We start from the raw sequence: 15206 nt of genomic DNA on the forward strand, positions 1-15206 counted from the left end.
TACTACTTTTCCTGTAGTAATAACTTTATGTTCATCTTCAAAGTGTGTTTACAAATAAATTATGAATAACGATAATCAGTGAGGTCAGAAAGCACTGAGTTGAGCTCAGCTGGTCAGGGCATGGTGCTAATAATTCCCAGGTAGTGGGTTTAATGACTGTATGGGCCATTCCCTAAAGGGTTGAACCCAATGATCCCTGTGAGTCCCTTCCAACCCAGAATATTCTGTGATTCTTCTATAGTGCTGTGATCTGGAATGAGCAATCATTGCTTGGAAACTGAACTAGTTCAGAGCACAGTAATCAAAGACAAAAAAAAAAAAAAAGAATAAAAAAGGATCTGTTTCACCCCTCCTCACACAGCACTGCTGTCTCACTCCTGACCTCAGCTCTGCCCTAGCAGATGAAATCCCCCATCCTTTGCCTGCAGGGATCTGGGCAGCTTTTCCCTCCCCCTCTGCATCCCACTGATTGCCTCCCCACAATCACCTGAGCCTGGTCCCTCAGGCCAGAAGGACCCTCCTGTCCTGGCCTATGAGATGTGCACTGAGACACTGCAGTGTCCTGGGGCTCTCAGGCTGCCCATTTCCCTGATTTCTGATCCCAGTGCTGCTGCCCTGCCCTGGTGCCATTAAAGCAGATGGGCAGAGCATGCCCAGTGTCCCAGTGAGCTCATTCCCAGTTAAAGAGGATGAGAAACACTGGAACTACACACCAAGGAATAAGATTAAAAATACCACCCATGGTTTATTTACTGTACAAAATTAGCCAATCTCTCCCATTTGAAAGGACTGGAAACCAGCTCGGGAACTTGCAGGAGGTGACAGAGGGGCTGGGGGAAGGGTTCCCTGCCCTGAGGTACAATATATAGCAGCAGGAACCAACCCAGCCAGGGCTGCAACAGGAGACTGCAGAGCAGAACAGAGCAAGGGAGAGCAACCCTGGCGTCAAAAAGAGCAGAACTGAGCAATCCAAGCTCCTCAAAGTGCAGCAGCAGCTTTTATTGCTAAGCCATGTACTTTAAATTTACACAATGGGAAGACGAATGCCTTGGATGATGATTCACTTCCTTAAAACAGAGCCACCTCCTGTATTCCCAGAACTGTACCACTCTATTTGATTTTGTTCTTTTTCAGCTGCACTTACTGAAGACAGAAAAATTAAATTAGATTTCAACTACTTGATCGGAGATGAGACTAATGAAATATATTTGTGAATGGCTAAAACAAAACTTTATCACAATAGTTCTGCTTAAAACTGTTGAAAGTCATTTCACTGCAGAAACTTTCTTCTTTTAAATTGATCTTATGGAGAAAATAGGGCCCAATAAAAATAATTTTCCGACTAATTACATCCATTGCACTTATCAGTCTACCCACAGTGTTTGTTTAGGATTGATTTATAGCAACTACCAACTGTTAGAACAGTTTTAATTTGCTTCTGAAATATTTTTCATATTTAGATGATATCCAATAGGGCTTTTATTAAGTTTTAAAATTGTTTTGTAACAGTGGGCTCCACTTTTAAGCTTAAAAAAAAATCTTGGAGTCTGGAGCAGAGTAATGGGCAAAACCGAAAAATTCATAGCAAAACCCAAAATCTTTCTAAAGAGAGCTTTTCACACTGAATCTTGGGCAGGTTGCTTAATGGAATGCATAGGGAATTCTCCATGAAAGAAAACTCTGTGGAAATACATGTATAAAGATGAAAGGGTAAAACTCCAAAAATTACAGAATGACCTGGTAATGGACACAATTCACAACCTTTAGCAAATTATGCATTCTCTCAGGTGTGGGTCTCTTCAAGGGATGTCACTTATGGCCCAGTTGGTTAAATTTCAATTATAGTGTAACATAAACAGGGAACTGTGATACTCTAATAATGTACAGATAGAAATTTCCCAAATAGCATTGTCTGCATCAATTATTTGTGCATATGCTAATCTGAATTTTTGAGGGAGATTCTAACACGTTATCCCTGGGCTCTGGCAGAATAAGGAATAAGGAATATTCCTTTAATAACTTAGCACCAGCCCAAGGGCTGGATTCATTAAATACTTACAATATAAGTAGAATATGAGGAGATGAGATGTTGAAATTTCTTTGAATAACTAAATCAGGGATTATTTGAGTTCTTGTTTTTTCTTCCATTTTTTTTTTTTAATGAGAGAAAGAAAAACCAGTCAAAAGCCCATAAAAGGTAAATAATTCCAGAGTGCCCTGGCTTTGGCTCTATCAGGGGTGTGACTGTCCCTTGGTTGCTCAGTCACTGCAATCCAGGAGCCTCTGAATCCTAAAACCACCATGGGACAAGATAAACTCCTGTTCTTGGCTGTTTGGAAAACGCACCAGGATGGTAAAAGCCAGCACCTCTTCTCCCCAGGCATTAAATCCCTGAGACAAAAAAAATGATATTCTTATTCTGAAATTAAAACTTGCTCTCCCCAAAAAACCCCAAACATAATCCATCCTCAGAAAAATGGGTGAGTATTGATGAAACAGCACTGGGCTACAACAGACACAAACTGGGCTTCAAAGAGTTTTCAACAAGTTCCCAAACATGATTATGAAAATATTTTGTGGTGCTATGTCATCTGACCATCTTAACTCCTGAGGATGATGATTGTGTGCCAAAAGGACACTTCTTTGTGCTGCTTTACTGCCAAAATATTCAAGGCTATCTGCAGAGATTTATTTTTCCTCATCTCCAAGGTAGGATTTCATTCAAATAGATTGCCTTGCTAAGAAGCCAGGGTACCAATACCTTCTCCTGGACAGGGCAAACAGAAATAATGAGTGTAGATACGTTAGGGAATTGCAGTTCTAGCAGGAAACAAACAAAAAGCAGAGTCACATGCATATAAAAGCAAATGTGATCAATGAGACTGCCAGAGAAATATAATCTTTTATGCCTCTGATATTCAGAGTTTGCATCACCTGAGCAGTCTTATAGTCTCTTATTTTTGTGATTAGTCACTGCAATACAGAGTGTGTGGGAGCATCAGTACATATCTAGCAACACACACAGGGAAAAGGTGATGATTAGAAGCATTACAACCCACACCTCCACTGTATTTTCCATATTAGTGCTGTTGGGTTTAATAGCAGTCTCAGGACTAGGCTACTGAAGCTGTGCAGAGAAGCCTCTTAGACCATGGTTTGTGGTGTCATCTTTGTTCTAGTCCTCCCTGAAGTGCCACCAAAGGACCTGTTGGGAGGCAGGTTATTCTCTGTCCTTTTAGTTCTAGAGAGTGAGGACAGAACCAGCACTTGGTGGATGCTGTGCCATCACACAGCCTAAAGAGCTTCCAAGATATTTCAGGAGACATATCTTGACAACAACATTATGGCATGTCTTATAAACAAATTCTTAACACAAAGCCATTGAGCTGGATGCTCCTTTCCAGCTTCCTAGACCTGCATCTTGTGATCTATTGTGTGGTTCCTGGTCAAGGACTCTCCAAACTATGGCTGCAACATTATCATATTAAGGCAAGAGTCTGGGAAGCTGGAGGGACTGGAATCAAATTTTCCATTTAGATTATTATCAGTTTTCAAGGCATGTTCATTAAGAAGAAAAAAAAAAGTAAATTGTTCTGCTCTGGTTTTGTTTTGAAGGAAGTTGCTAATATTTTAAATCTTAAAACAAGATTTCCTAGACTGCAGAGCTCAGTGTCAGGAATTCAGTAATGGAGAGGATTATTTTCCTAAGTATTTCCCTTAAAATAAAGATGTCTTTCTCATATTTAGAATATATGAAAATAAAGCATTTACTACTAGATGAAGGCCGTTTGTACTTTTTGAAATGGCACTATAGTCACATAAGGTAAAAGTGTCTTTTGTTTGATCTCATCTTGGTACAAGATCTTGACCTCCAAGACTGTTAAACACAACAAACATTAAAATATTTAAGTAATATTTAGCAAATAATTAAAAATATATAAAATTATATATATTAAAAAATAGTTACAACCAAATATGATGAGACCTAATATTGTTCATAAGTTGATTCTGAATGAATAAGGCAGTAGAGAAGGAGGGATTTGGAACACAGGAGCTCCTTTAGCCCTTCCAGATGATCCCAGAATTCTGCCTGTGCTGCAATCAGGGAGTTCCAGGACATTAGGTCGGCCCTAGCAGGTTGTGAGCTCAAGGCACAGATGCTCTGCAAGAACAGAGCATCCAAGCATGAAAACAGGAAACCAGTAATGTGGTCCCAGGGATTTGGGAGAAGAGAGAAAAAGGAATTTACACTCTGCTGAGTTGAAGAGCACCATCCAGGATTTTACAGCAGTGTGTGGGGAGCAGGTTCTTTGGTGGCAAAGAAACTGGGAATGTAAATGTGCAGGATGTGGGCATGGGCTGGCAGCAGCTGGAAAAAGCCAAAGGTAGCCCTTGTTCAGATAATTTCCCTGCATCAGTGGTGGCCCCAGAGGTTTGGGCACCCCAGTGTTCCCATACAGGCTAACAGGGAAACAGCCTGATGTGCAAACCTATGTGACACCCTGGGGACATGCAAAGGGTATCAAAATAAGCCTTGTTAGGCTGCTAACAAAATCTTAATTATTGCAACAGAAATAGCTCTGAGAATGCTGTGATTTTCTGGAAGCTCTTCACAAAACAAGTGACACCAGGATTACAAACACCTCTATCAACATATGAAACTTATTGTTTATAAAAAGGAAAGGTGTTCCCACTGAATGAGGTCGATTCCTATTATACAAGGATACACATGCCCTCAGGCTGCCAGTTAGACTCTCCTGCCTCATAACTCTTTTCCTGGACTTAGGGGAATAACAAAGCAATCTTGACAGATTACACATGGCAACATTTCTGTGGGTTCTAGCAATTTTTTTAAGGTGTTTAGTTGTTAGTTTGGTTTTCTTGTTGTTTTTGTTTTTTATTTTTATTTTTACAAGACAAATCAACCAACCAAAACCTGAAACACACACCTCATTTTATGCAGCTAACACATTATATAATAACCCTAACCCAAGCCTCTCTAACAGCTTCTGGGTTGTCTGCCTGGCTCAGCTTTGTTGTAAGGTATTCATTTGGTTTCTTGTTTAACTTTTTCTAGAAAACATTGGAAAAACTGCATGTCCAGTCATGTCTGATGTGATACACAGCCACACCTACATGCTTCATGTTCTACTTGCCTTCTTAATAATACAGGTTTGCATTGCAGTATTTTGCTCGAATCACACTGCTACTTGGCCAAATTAAACCTGAAGCTATTCCCAAGGAGATCTTTTACATTGAAATTATTCTTTAAAATAAAAAACACCACAGTTTTCTGAAAATAACCTCATTGCAGGGCCATTAAGGCAGCACAGTGCTCACATGGAATAATGAAGGAAGGAGGTAACTTTTATAAAATTGCTGATATTTCACTAACAGGCCCTGGGAGACCATCCCAGGGATACAAAAAAGAAGAAAGGTCATCTTTGTTCTTGAGACAGGGCAGGCCATATTCCATATTATGTAACTACTTCAGAGACTGCTCTTTTCTTCTCCAACTAGAGAGATACAATCATGCAAAATACTCAATTACTTGGGCCAATCTGCATTCTTATGCTTAGAAGAGGATCAGAAAGTACAGGGAAAGTGACTTTAAGCAAATATTCATCTGCTTATGCAATTAACTTACATATTACTTTCAAAGGACTTCACATATTTCAAAACATATGAGGAAGTTGCTATTAATTTGTACAGAATACTGCATGTCTTCTGGCTCCTGTCTTCTTTGAAATTAATTGCCCTCACTGGTGGAAAAATAATTTGAGCATACAAAAATTTCTTAAAGATAGTTATTTCCATGCAGTCTTTTAGTTTAGGCTCATTGCAGTTCCCAAATAGAACTTCTGGACTTGTTCAAACTGCCAGCCTCATAAAGACTGAATAACAAAAACCCCAACCCTGAGTGACAAGCAGGTGTCCCACAGCTCAGGACACTGCAGATTTATTAGAAAAATCATCAATTATTAACTTCTCTAACTATCTAAGTATAACTTTGTAAGCTAAAAATAAAATTTGAATTTATACAAGATATAAAATCAGTTATAAGGTACCAATATTGAGAAATCCTGAAATGGCAAAGGCAGGGAAACAAACAGGTTTTTGTTTTGCCCTTGACATCACTGGGACATGAGCTTGTGCTGCCCAGAGAAGCTGTTCATTTGTTCAGCAAGGTTCAGAGCCCTTGGAGTGTCCAGAGATGTTCATCTTCCCTTAGTGACCATCAGGAGGTCACCAGAGGGTCACCTCCCTCCCTCCCTCTGTGGTGCCATCTTAGAAACTCCACAAGGTGAAGCATCACCTTTGCCAAGAGGAGAGTGAAATGTTTATCTACACTTTGTGATTTATTTTTGTAAACCTCAATTGCACCTTTGCTCTTTGGCCACGTTCCAGGACAAACCAGACACAAGATCCATGATTCTAAATGTGCCCAGCAGGACAGAAATATATCTGTGGGATGCTTTAGTGTGGTACCAGGTCACTCTTCCCGTCTCAATACCAAATCAAGTGTCACCATCTCACTTTTTCTGCCATGGGATTGGATTCCTTTCAAATACAAGTGTTGTTTCGCTACATGCACTGGTTCCTCCTCCTAAGGCCCCACATTTTCACAGAATTTCCTTCATCCTCTGTTTCTGTAGTTCTGCTCTGTGCCAAAGACCCCCAGCTACTGAATCTCAGTCCTTAACTGGGGGTGTTGTGGCTTCTCCAAAAATAACTCAAACTGCAGAGTCTCTACATGGAGAGTTTAGAGATTTAAGAAATTATTTACATTAATATTTCTTGGATATTAAGAAATAACAAATATTATCAAGATTAAGTGCTGATTAGAGAGAAACAATTAGTTACAAAGTTATAAAAAACCTATAAATTTATTCTTTTAGTTTTAAAGATTTTCTAAGATGTCACCTAAGCCCTTCAGTCATCAGGGGCATTTCAGTTCCAGCCAAAACTCTGGTCCCTTTGTAACTCAGACTGTTTCCAACTTCATGATAAACTATACAAGCTTTGGATAAAGAAGAAATACACATTTTCTTTTAAATATCAGGAGAAAAAGTTGCTAGGCATTTTTTTGAATGTTCCATCTTCCAGCATTCCTCAGCACCTGTTAGTACTGAGACAATTTTAGCTTTCATAATCTGCCCCAAGCCAGCAGTAACCACCAAAAGAAGTAAAAATAAAAGAATATTATTCAAATAAAGTGTGAAGAACAAATTAGCCAGTTGTTTGTCTTACCCCAGTGGGAGAAGTTTTGACTGAATTTTTATTCTATTGCTTTGAAGAAAAATCAGTATCTAGCCATAAATATTTTAATAACATAAAAGAATTCTACACATGGCAATAATGCTGTAACTTAGCATGGGTGTCTCTGTCAAAGCATGAGCTGCAGAGAAACTTTCATTTTCCTGGTGCTCCTTATGTGGGGAGTGGTGCCAAGCTTGGAGAGCAATTGTAAGGCTACATTATTTTTCAGGCTATAAATAATTAACTGAAGTGGGATTCTTTCAAATCCTCTCCTCACAAAAAGCAAGGCTTTTCAAAAGCAAGTTTTCTCCACCTTTAGAAAAGGTAGTCAGGCAATAATGATGCTACAATTCAAAAGTAAAGGTACCTGCCCTGCATGATAACAATCTGTGCACCTCTCAAACAGCATTAAGCTGCAGACTGTTTAAATATACAGGGCAGAAGTGTATAGGTTGACAGAATAAAGTCACAGAGAATATGGATAAGTTGGTGAGGCAGACTTAAAACTCCAAAAACCACCTTTACAATGCTCATAAAAGAGAATAAACCTTTCTCATGGATTTAAAGAGAAGTACTGCACAAGAGAGCAGACACAAGTAAAACATACCTGTGTGGTCCCTTTCCATTCTTTTGCAACACGAAGCTACTGAGTTGTTAAATAGACAGTCATGAAACCAAGAATTGTGTTCTTGCCAAATACATGTAACTCTTATAAATCTGAACTGTGAATTTCCTTAATGCCTTCACTATTGATGATATGAAACAGAACTAAAATTTGCAACTCCAAAGTCAGAAGAAGAGAACAAACATTCAAAGATTTATCATGCAGTTCTCCTCTTTTTAATTGTAACCCCTCAAAATACATGTGACTGAACTCTGCAACATCAGCAGGCTGGTATACTGTGATATAAAATTTTGATATAAAATTTATTTTGAGGCTCTGTTATTTTACTTATAGCAGAGACTCAAAATAAGCAGAGGTTTCTCTCTTGCTCTACTTCTTACTAATTCCCCTCCAGAAAGGATAATTCTGGCTCCTGACAGGTTTAGGATGGAATGCAACAGAACCCACACAAGAACCTGAACTACCAACCTCATTGCCAATCAAACCACAGCTCCATTTTGCAAACATTCCAAAGGAGATGTGCCAAAGCATCAGCCTGGCTGAGCAGACTGCACTGCAGGGTGATACAGCCCGAGAAATCTTCCTCTGACACTGCAAACAGCCATGGCCATCAGTGAGCAGAGATTTTCCCAGAGGAGTCCTCAGCTCCCTGTATCCCAAACTCCCTTTCTCCTACACCTGTAGCTTTTCGTGCCAGAATTTGGAGCCTGTGGGAAGTGCCAGTCTCTGCAGACACCCTGCCAAAGCCAATAAGCACAATTCCAGTCTCTCCTGCACTTACTGCCAGCCAGTGGCTGCTAACCCAGTCTGAGCTGCCCTAATTCAATCCCCCACACCAAAAATATTTTTCAAAACCGACATCTGGGAAAAGGCACAGCCAGGTGCATTCAGCTGAGTACACAAAACACATCTCTAGAGGATGAAATATCCAGTTACTCACATTCCTGATGCTCTGGAGGAACACAGGTAAAAAAGCCTCAGGATGCAATTTTAAATTCCTGCCCTGTTACCCCACTGAGAGCTGGCTCAATGTTCCCACCCAGGTTCCAGTGCTTCCACAGAGAACAGAAGCCATGGGACAGTGGATTTCAGTGAGAGCTTGGCATGGTTTCTGTGGCATTCACGTTCTCTGAAAAAATTCCTTCACCTAGGATTTTCTCCTGGGAATCTGAGAAGCCTCAGAGAAAAAGGAAAATTCTTATCTCATTTGATTCTCGTGTGTGGAATGTATTTGGGGATTGTTTACCCACAGGTGATTGTTTCATTGGATTCTGCTGTGAGTTGTTTTGACTCATTGGCCAATCAAGGCCAAGCTATGTTGGGACTCTGGAGAGAATCACAAGTTTTCTTTATTATCTTTTTAGCATTCTGTAAGTATCCTTTCTGTATTCTTTAGTATAGTGTAGTATTCTTTAATGTAATATAGTACCATAAAGTAATAAATTAGCCTTCTGAGAACATGGAGTCATGCATGGGTACCAGTTGTGGGTTTCTCTGGGCCTGGATTGAAGGCACTTGAGACAGTAGTTCATGTTTGGACTCAGGTGTTTATGATTTCTTATCAGTGAAAGAGTCTCACTAGTGTGAGTCTGGCAGCTTTTCATTAGAAGGCACAAAATGGCCAACAGTCTCTTGGTACAAGGTCTTTCAAGACTAAACTGTCCAATTAAGAACTGACACCTGGATTATTTCCCCTTTTTACCCAATTACTGATCCCAAAGAGCTGCAATGGGGACTTTGCTGCCCAATTACAAAATGCCCCCCAAACCCATGAAGAAGAAGTATGAAGAAGAAACCCAGGACAAGACCCTGTGCCCTCCATCTTGCTTCCATCCACAACATACTAAAAATCCCAAAACCTGAATTTCTCACCAAGTGATACACCCACACTACTCTCTATAATCTGTTTCACACTTTTGTGGATTCCAGGCTATCTTGAAAACTTTCTCCATGAGTGAGGGCCAAAGTCAGTGCTGCCCTTGGGGCCAGGGCACCCCAGAGCAGACCGAGAAATATTCCCAGTGCCCTGGGTTTCCACAGAGTCAGATACATCGTTCCTGCCCTCCAGCAAATACAATCAGGTTTCTTCTCTCACTGCTTCCCCAAGTACCAGGTTTGTGACACAAGTGAGAGTAACAGTTGACTCCTTACATTTACTGAAACTCCCACTTACTGAAGTGGCAAAAAAAGTTCTGGAGCTCCTAGAGAATCATCACTGAACACCCAGTGCTTACAAGGCATCCCACACAGCTGCAGCACAGCACACTGCTAAATGCTCTTGGATGCAGCTTTGCCATGTCATTCTTGATCTGAAGTGATAAATTCATTGGAAAAAAACCCAGAAACCAACTGAAAGCTAAGGGGCTGCAGAAAATACACTTAAAACTTGTTTTTTAGTATTAAATAAATGCAGTAATGATGAAAACAAGTCCAGTGTAGAAGTCACAGTCTTTAGCAAGCTCTTTATACTGGTTTTAAATAGTATTTCTTGTAACAGTGTCTCAACAGGAGAAAGGTGTTGGGCAATGGCAACCTGTCACACAGGAACCATGCAAATGCAGCTTTTAAGTTTGTTACTTCAGGAAAAATAGTAAGATTTTCTGTTTTAACAGGCATATTCAATATAATTAACAACCAAAGAGAAAGTTGAAAAGGTCTTCATTCATTTTTATGAAGCAAAATTAGTTCATTTTAATGAACTAATCTGTCTCTACCCAAGTGCTGATGCCTGCAAGGCAGCACAGGGTGCAAACCTGCCTTTCACAGGTTACCTCTAGATCTTCATACAGCTCTGTTAACATTTTATAAAGCCTGAATAAAACCCTACAATAATCTAAAGTGTAAAATGTGTGCACACTTTGATGCAAACATCAAGTACTTAGCAATATTTTTTCAACTGATAAGATTTCTACAAGGAAGAGCACTGAAATTTTGTGCTGTGAACCAGCTATTTGGACACTTTCCAGCTCACCAGCCTGTCACATTGGATAACTTCCCTCTCCCTGTAGGCATTCAAGCAGTTCTTCAAGAGAAATTTCTCAGTTTTAAGTACACTCATCTTTGCAAACTAACACTGAAAAAAATCCAGCTTGTGTCTCTATATAAATATGTGACTGAAATGCTTCCCTCTAAAGTGAACAAAGAGTTGTATCTTACCTCCTGACACTAAACCTTGCATGAACAATTTCCAGCATATGCTCCAGAAGAAATACTGAGATAAAAATGTTTTCTAATCCGTGAAGATTTTTTTCTGACAGAGAAAATGAATCTATCATCTTTTCAAAGGAAAAGAACTTTTATTTTTATTAAAGTAGAATAAAGGAATTTCAAGTACCATGGTTCTGAAAGTTATTTCAGAAATGAGATCATCATGGTTCTATCTCTTAGTGCATCTTCAGCACTTCATGTGCAATGGCCTTGCATCATCTCAATCAAATCATAGGCAAACCACACTCAATTTTCATCCCTAGAACTTGCTTAGCTAAGTCCATTTTCTGCTGCAGTAAGTATCACAGCATCTTCTCTACCCAGTCTCACCAACCTGAAGTAATTTCCAGACCTTGCTGTAAAATTAGTTGGAGACAAAATCCTGTAATCTCTTCCATTACAGAAATGTTCCATTTCTGAGGACAGAAGCTTCCATCCCACCATGTATTCCTTATCTCTGTTAGATACTCTTCTCCAGTCACCTTGATCCCACCTAGATGTGGCTTACAAAACCCACCAGCAGAATTTATAAAAAAGTTCTGGCCTTCTTCAGTCCTTTTTGCTCAAGGAAAGTTCCCTCAGCATTACCAAACCACTGCTGGAGGGGAAAACTGAGCACACCCAGGGACATCCAGAGAGCTCCTCTGTGGCCATGCACACCAACAGAAACAGATATTCTGTGTACTGCCCAATTAGAGTAAGAAATAGCAGAATATTACAGTAGACAAGCTCTGCACTGGAGAAAACTGCAGGTACAAAACTATATCCCACAAATTACACCATCTCTTATAATAAACACATTTACTTTCATAAATAGCTTTGTGCTTCATTCTGTGGGACCCAAAGCAATAAGACTCCTTGTTGTGATCAACAACAGGCCCCTGTACACAGAGGCCATTTAAAAATCTCTCTCAGCAGTTTCATCTCTCCTGTTCCCTGCCAGCTTTTCCTGTGTATCACAATAAGCTGCAAATTTGCACTTCTGGGGGACTGTTTCTGCTTTATAGGCTCTGCATCTGTCACCCATTTTCATCTGAAAATATTCCCTTCAGAGGCCTCCTTGCATGCAGTTCCTCTGGAACTCTGAACACATTTCCATCCATTTCCCTCTGCAAGAAAGGACAGGAAAAAGAGGTAATTTCCAGCATCATCCAATTCCAATGGTTTCAAATCCATCTCTAGCTCTCTGTGCTAGCTGGTGATGTATGCTTCACTGCAGTCTCCAGGGATTTCAGAAGCATATCTAAACTTATCCTCAACATCTCATTATTTTGAGGAAAAAAACCCAACATGACTTTTATGCAAAGAAGAGTTACGACTGAATTAAGCAGCTTGGCCAACAGCTATTGCTGGAGTTTCTGATGGAGACAGAAAATGAAGTGGAACAAAAGCAACATCCAAACCAACACAATTAAAGCCTTAATTCAGAGTTGTTAACTAAAAATGGAGCATTTCAGATATTATTTTTTTGTTTTGAAAATTGAACCTGCATAGCAGGAGATCTCTGCAGTGGCCAGGCTGTTTGCAGCCATTGACAAGCACAGAGTTCACAGCAGCCCCCACATGCAGCCTCTGATCCCAGCAAGTTTAGGAACCCTGGAAAGATTTGCAACATGAAGGGAAAGTGAGAGTCACACAAATTTCTTAGAATCTGAGAATCTCCCACCTAGAAAGCAGCTTATTATCAAGCACAAACCATAATTAAATTCAGCAAGCTGCCTCTCTAAACTGAAAATGTCCATCAAATGTGCACCATGGAAAATCTGTTTTCTACAGGACAAACCACAAATCAGACATGACAGAAAACTGTCCAGTCAGAATAAATTACCTTGCAGTTATTACAGCTGTCACCTGTCACAGGATCAGAACAGTTTATGTTGGACAGCACCTTAAAAATCACCTTGTTCCAATCCACTGCCATAGGCTGAGTTGGGAAATTTAAAGTGTGGATGCTCAAAAGTGGAAGGCAAATTAGATTAATCATCCTCCTGTTGAGAGCCCCCACAAGCTTCTACCTAGTTTATTTATTGGAAAGGTTCTGCTCAAACATTTAGTTTCAAGAAATATTGTTTTTAAATCATGCACAAGGGAAAATCAAAATTCTAAAATATGTCACACTTTTACTATAAGAAAAATATTTATTTTTTGAACCAACTTGTCAGATGAAAATGTAAGTTTCCAACTGCAGCTGGAAGTTTGAAAACCATGTGAAATACATAACTTTTGCCATAACCTGCAGAAAACCCCCAGAATCACAACTCTCACACATCTGCACTCTTCCAAAATCCCCGCTATCTGTTGCTGCATGGTTTTTCACTCCATGCAATTCCTGTAATCTCCATTTATCCTTACCACTGCACTTCTCTACCCACAGCTTCAGCCATTAAACTGAAATATGAACCAAAAAATACGTTTGACTCTGCTGAAGAAACTGGTAAGGCAGAGGCAGGAAAGATGGAAGAAAAATTATATAGAAAAATATCTATGTCTTGTCAAACTTCCCCTGCCTGGCACTCTGATTAAGCTGTGTGTGCATTTCTGAGAACTCAAACCCACAATCCCAGACTGGAGAAGCAGCTTTATTGCTGTTTGGAGGGGCAGGCTTTGCACCTGAGTGTTTTTTATGGGATACAATTTTAGTGGAGCAAGTTTACACTGCAGAGGAACTACCACCACTAAGAATTGTGTGTGCAAAGCATGCAGAGACCTTAAAAGTCAAGATTTCCTTTCACAGTACCAGCCAAGCCAAACAGAAGAAAGAATGTAACATCAGTCAGATTGACATACTCAAAACATTGAAAAGAGGAGCATGAAATGTGTACATTTTAAAAATAACATCCAGCACCTCATGGGGCACTTATCCAACAGGGGATGGAGGGACTGGAAAAACCCAGGGAGTTCATGGAGCAGAGCAGCCAAGGAACAAGGAAGAGGCTGCAGAGCTGGAGCCACGGAACATTAAACCCCAGTAAATTTCTTCTACTAAAACTGTTAGTGTTACTACCAGACATTATTTTAAAACTGAATTAATATTTTCTTTATGAGTGAAATAAGTTAAATTAATACATTGAAAGCACTTCTATGAAATGGATCCGTAGGATTTTTCCTACTTCAGTCAATGTCAAATAACGAGCAAAACAAGAACTTTAAATTGCTGTGTCAGGAAAGAATAAAGAATTAGATGCTGGGCAAGGGAAAATGTTATTTAAACTTAGTAATTGGCAATGTTGAACTGATTTGTTAACTCAAGAACAGACACCTATAACTCATTGAAATTCACTAGTCTGGGTTTTCAATCCAAATATTTGAACATTCCTAGCTATACATTTTTTCCTTTCAGCTTGATTTAATATAAACAACAGCACCAAAACGTTCATTAGAATTCATAGTAAACCCAGAGTATTGGATGACAAGGTAGCTAAAAATCAACAGAGTTAAAATAGCAATTTTCAAATTAAGAATGCAGGAATGTAGCTCAAATGCTTCTACAGCCCAAGGAGAGCTCTTATAAAACCCTTAAGGGCTTTTTACTTTTATTTAAAACACAAAGGATTAGCTTTCTAAAGCTTCTTTCGGAATTTAATTGGGCAAGTATAACTTTTAAAGTAGTCCATCTGCCTGGAGCACAGCAGCTGTGATGGGGAGAATGCTGCTGCAATATTTGGATAAATTCTCAAACAGAACCGTTAAAAGTCTCTGGTAATTAGTGGGTGAAATGAGAACTCAGAACTTGGCACTGGAATGTTGTTTGCAGAAACTGTTGGACTTGTTTACTGTGATTCTTGTTTCCAGTGCACAATCAGCATAGATATTCCTATGACTTCATGAATATCACAAAAGTAAAATTTTGTATTAATGCACATATTTATTTTCTCAATATTTTATGTGACATTTCTCTCTGCAGTGAAATAATCCAACACTCATTTTCTTCTAAAACTTTATAATGGAGTAATATCATATTATTACTTTGCTTAAATTATATTACAGTGCCTAAATGTTACATGATGCTGCATAACAATTTGCTGTATTCTGTAACAAGATTTTTCCCACTGCACCCATCTCCTCAATTCTTGTAAATTAAATATGGTAAAATCTGTGCAATGCTTAAATAAAA

General features: G+C 39.3%; 2 protein-coding genes across 2 annotated transcripts in view; one reads left to right on the plus strand and one right to left on the minus strand.

The window, feature by feature from the left end:
* Positions 1 to 15206, minus strand: part of DOCK2 (dedicator of cytokinesis 2) — a 160284-nt gene that overhangs the window by 66870 nt on the left and 78208 nt on the right. The gene's annotated exons all lie outside the window — the stretch shown is intronic.
* INSYN2B (inhibitory synaptic factor family member 2B) overlaps positions 1 to 15206 on the plus strand; it is a 30005-nt gene that overhangs the window by 4233 nt on the left and 10566 nt on the right. The gene's annotated exons all lie outside the window — the stretch shown is intronic.

This window comes from Ammospiza nelsoni, chromosome 16, assembly GCF_027579445.1.
Source record: "Ammospiza nelsoni isolate bAmmNel1 chromosome 16, bAmmNel1.pri, whole genome shotgun sequence".
Lineage (NCBI taxonomy): Eukaryota > Metazoa > Chordata > Aves > Passeriformes > Passerellidae > Ammospiza > Ammospiza nelsoni.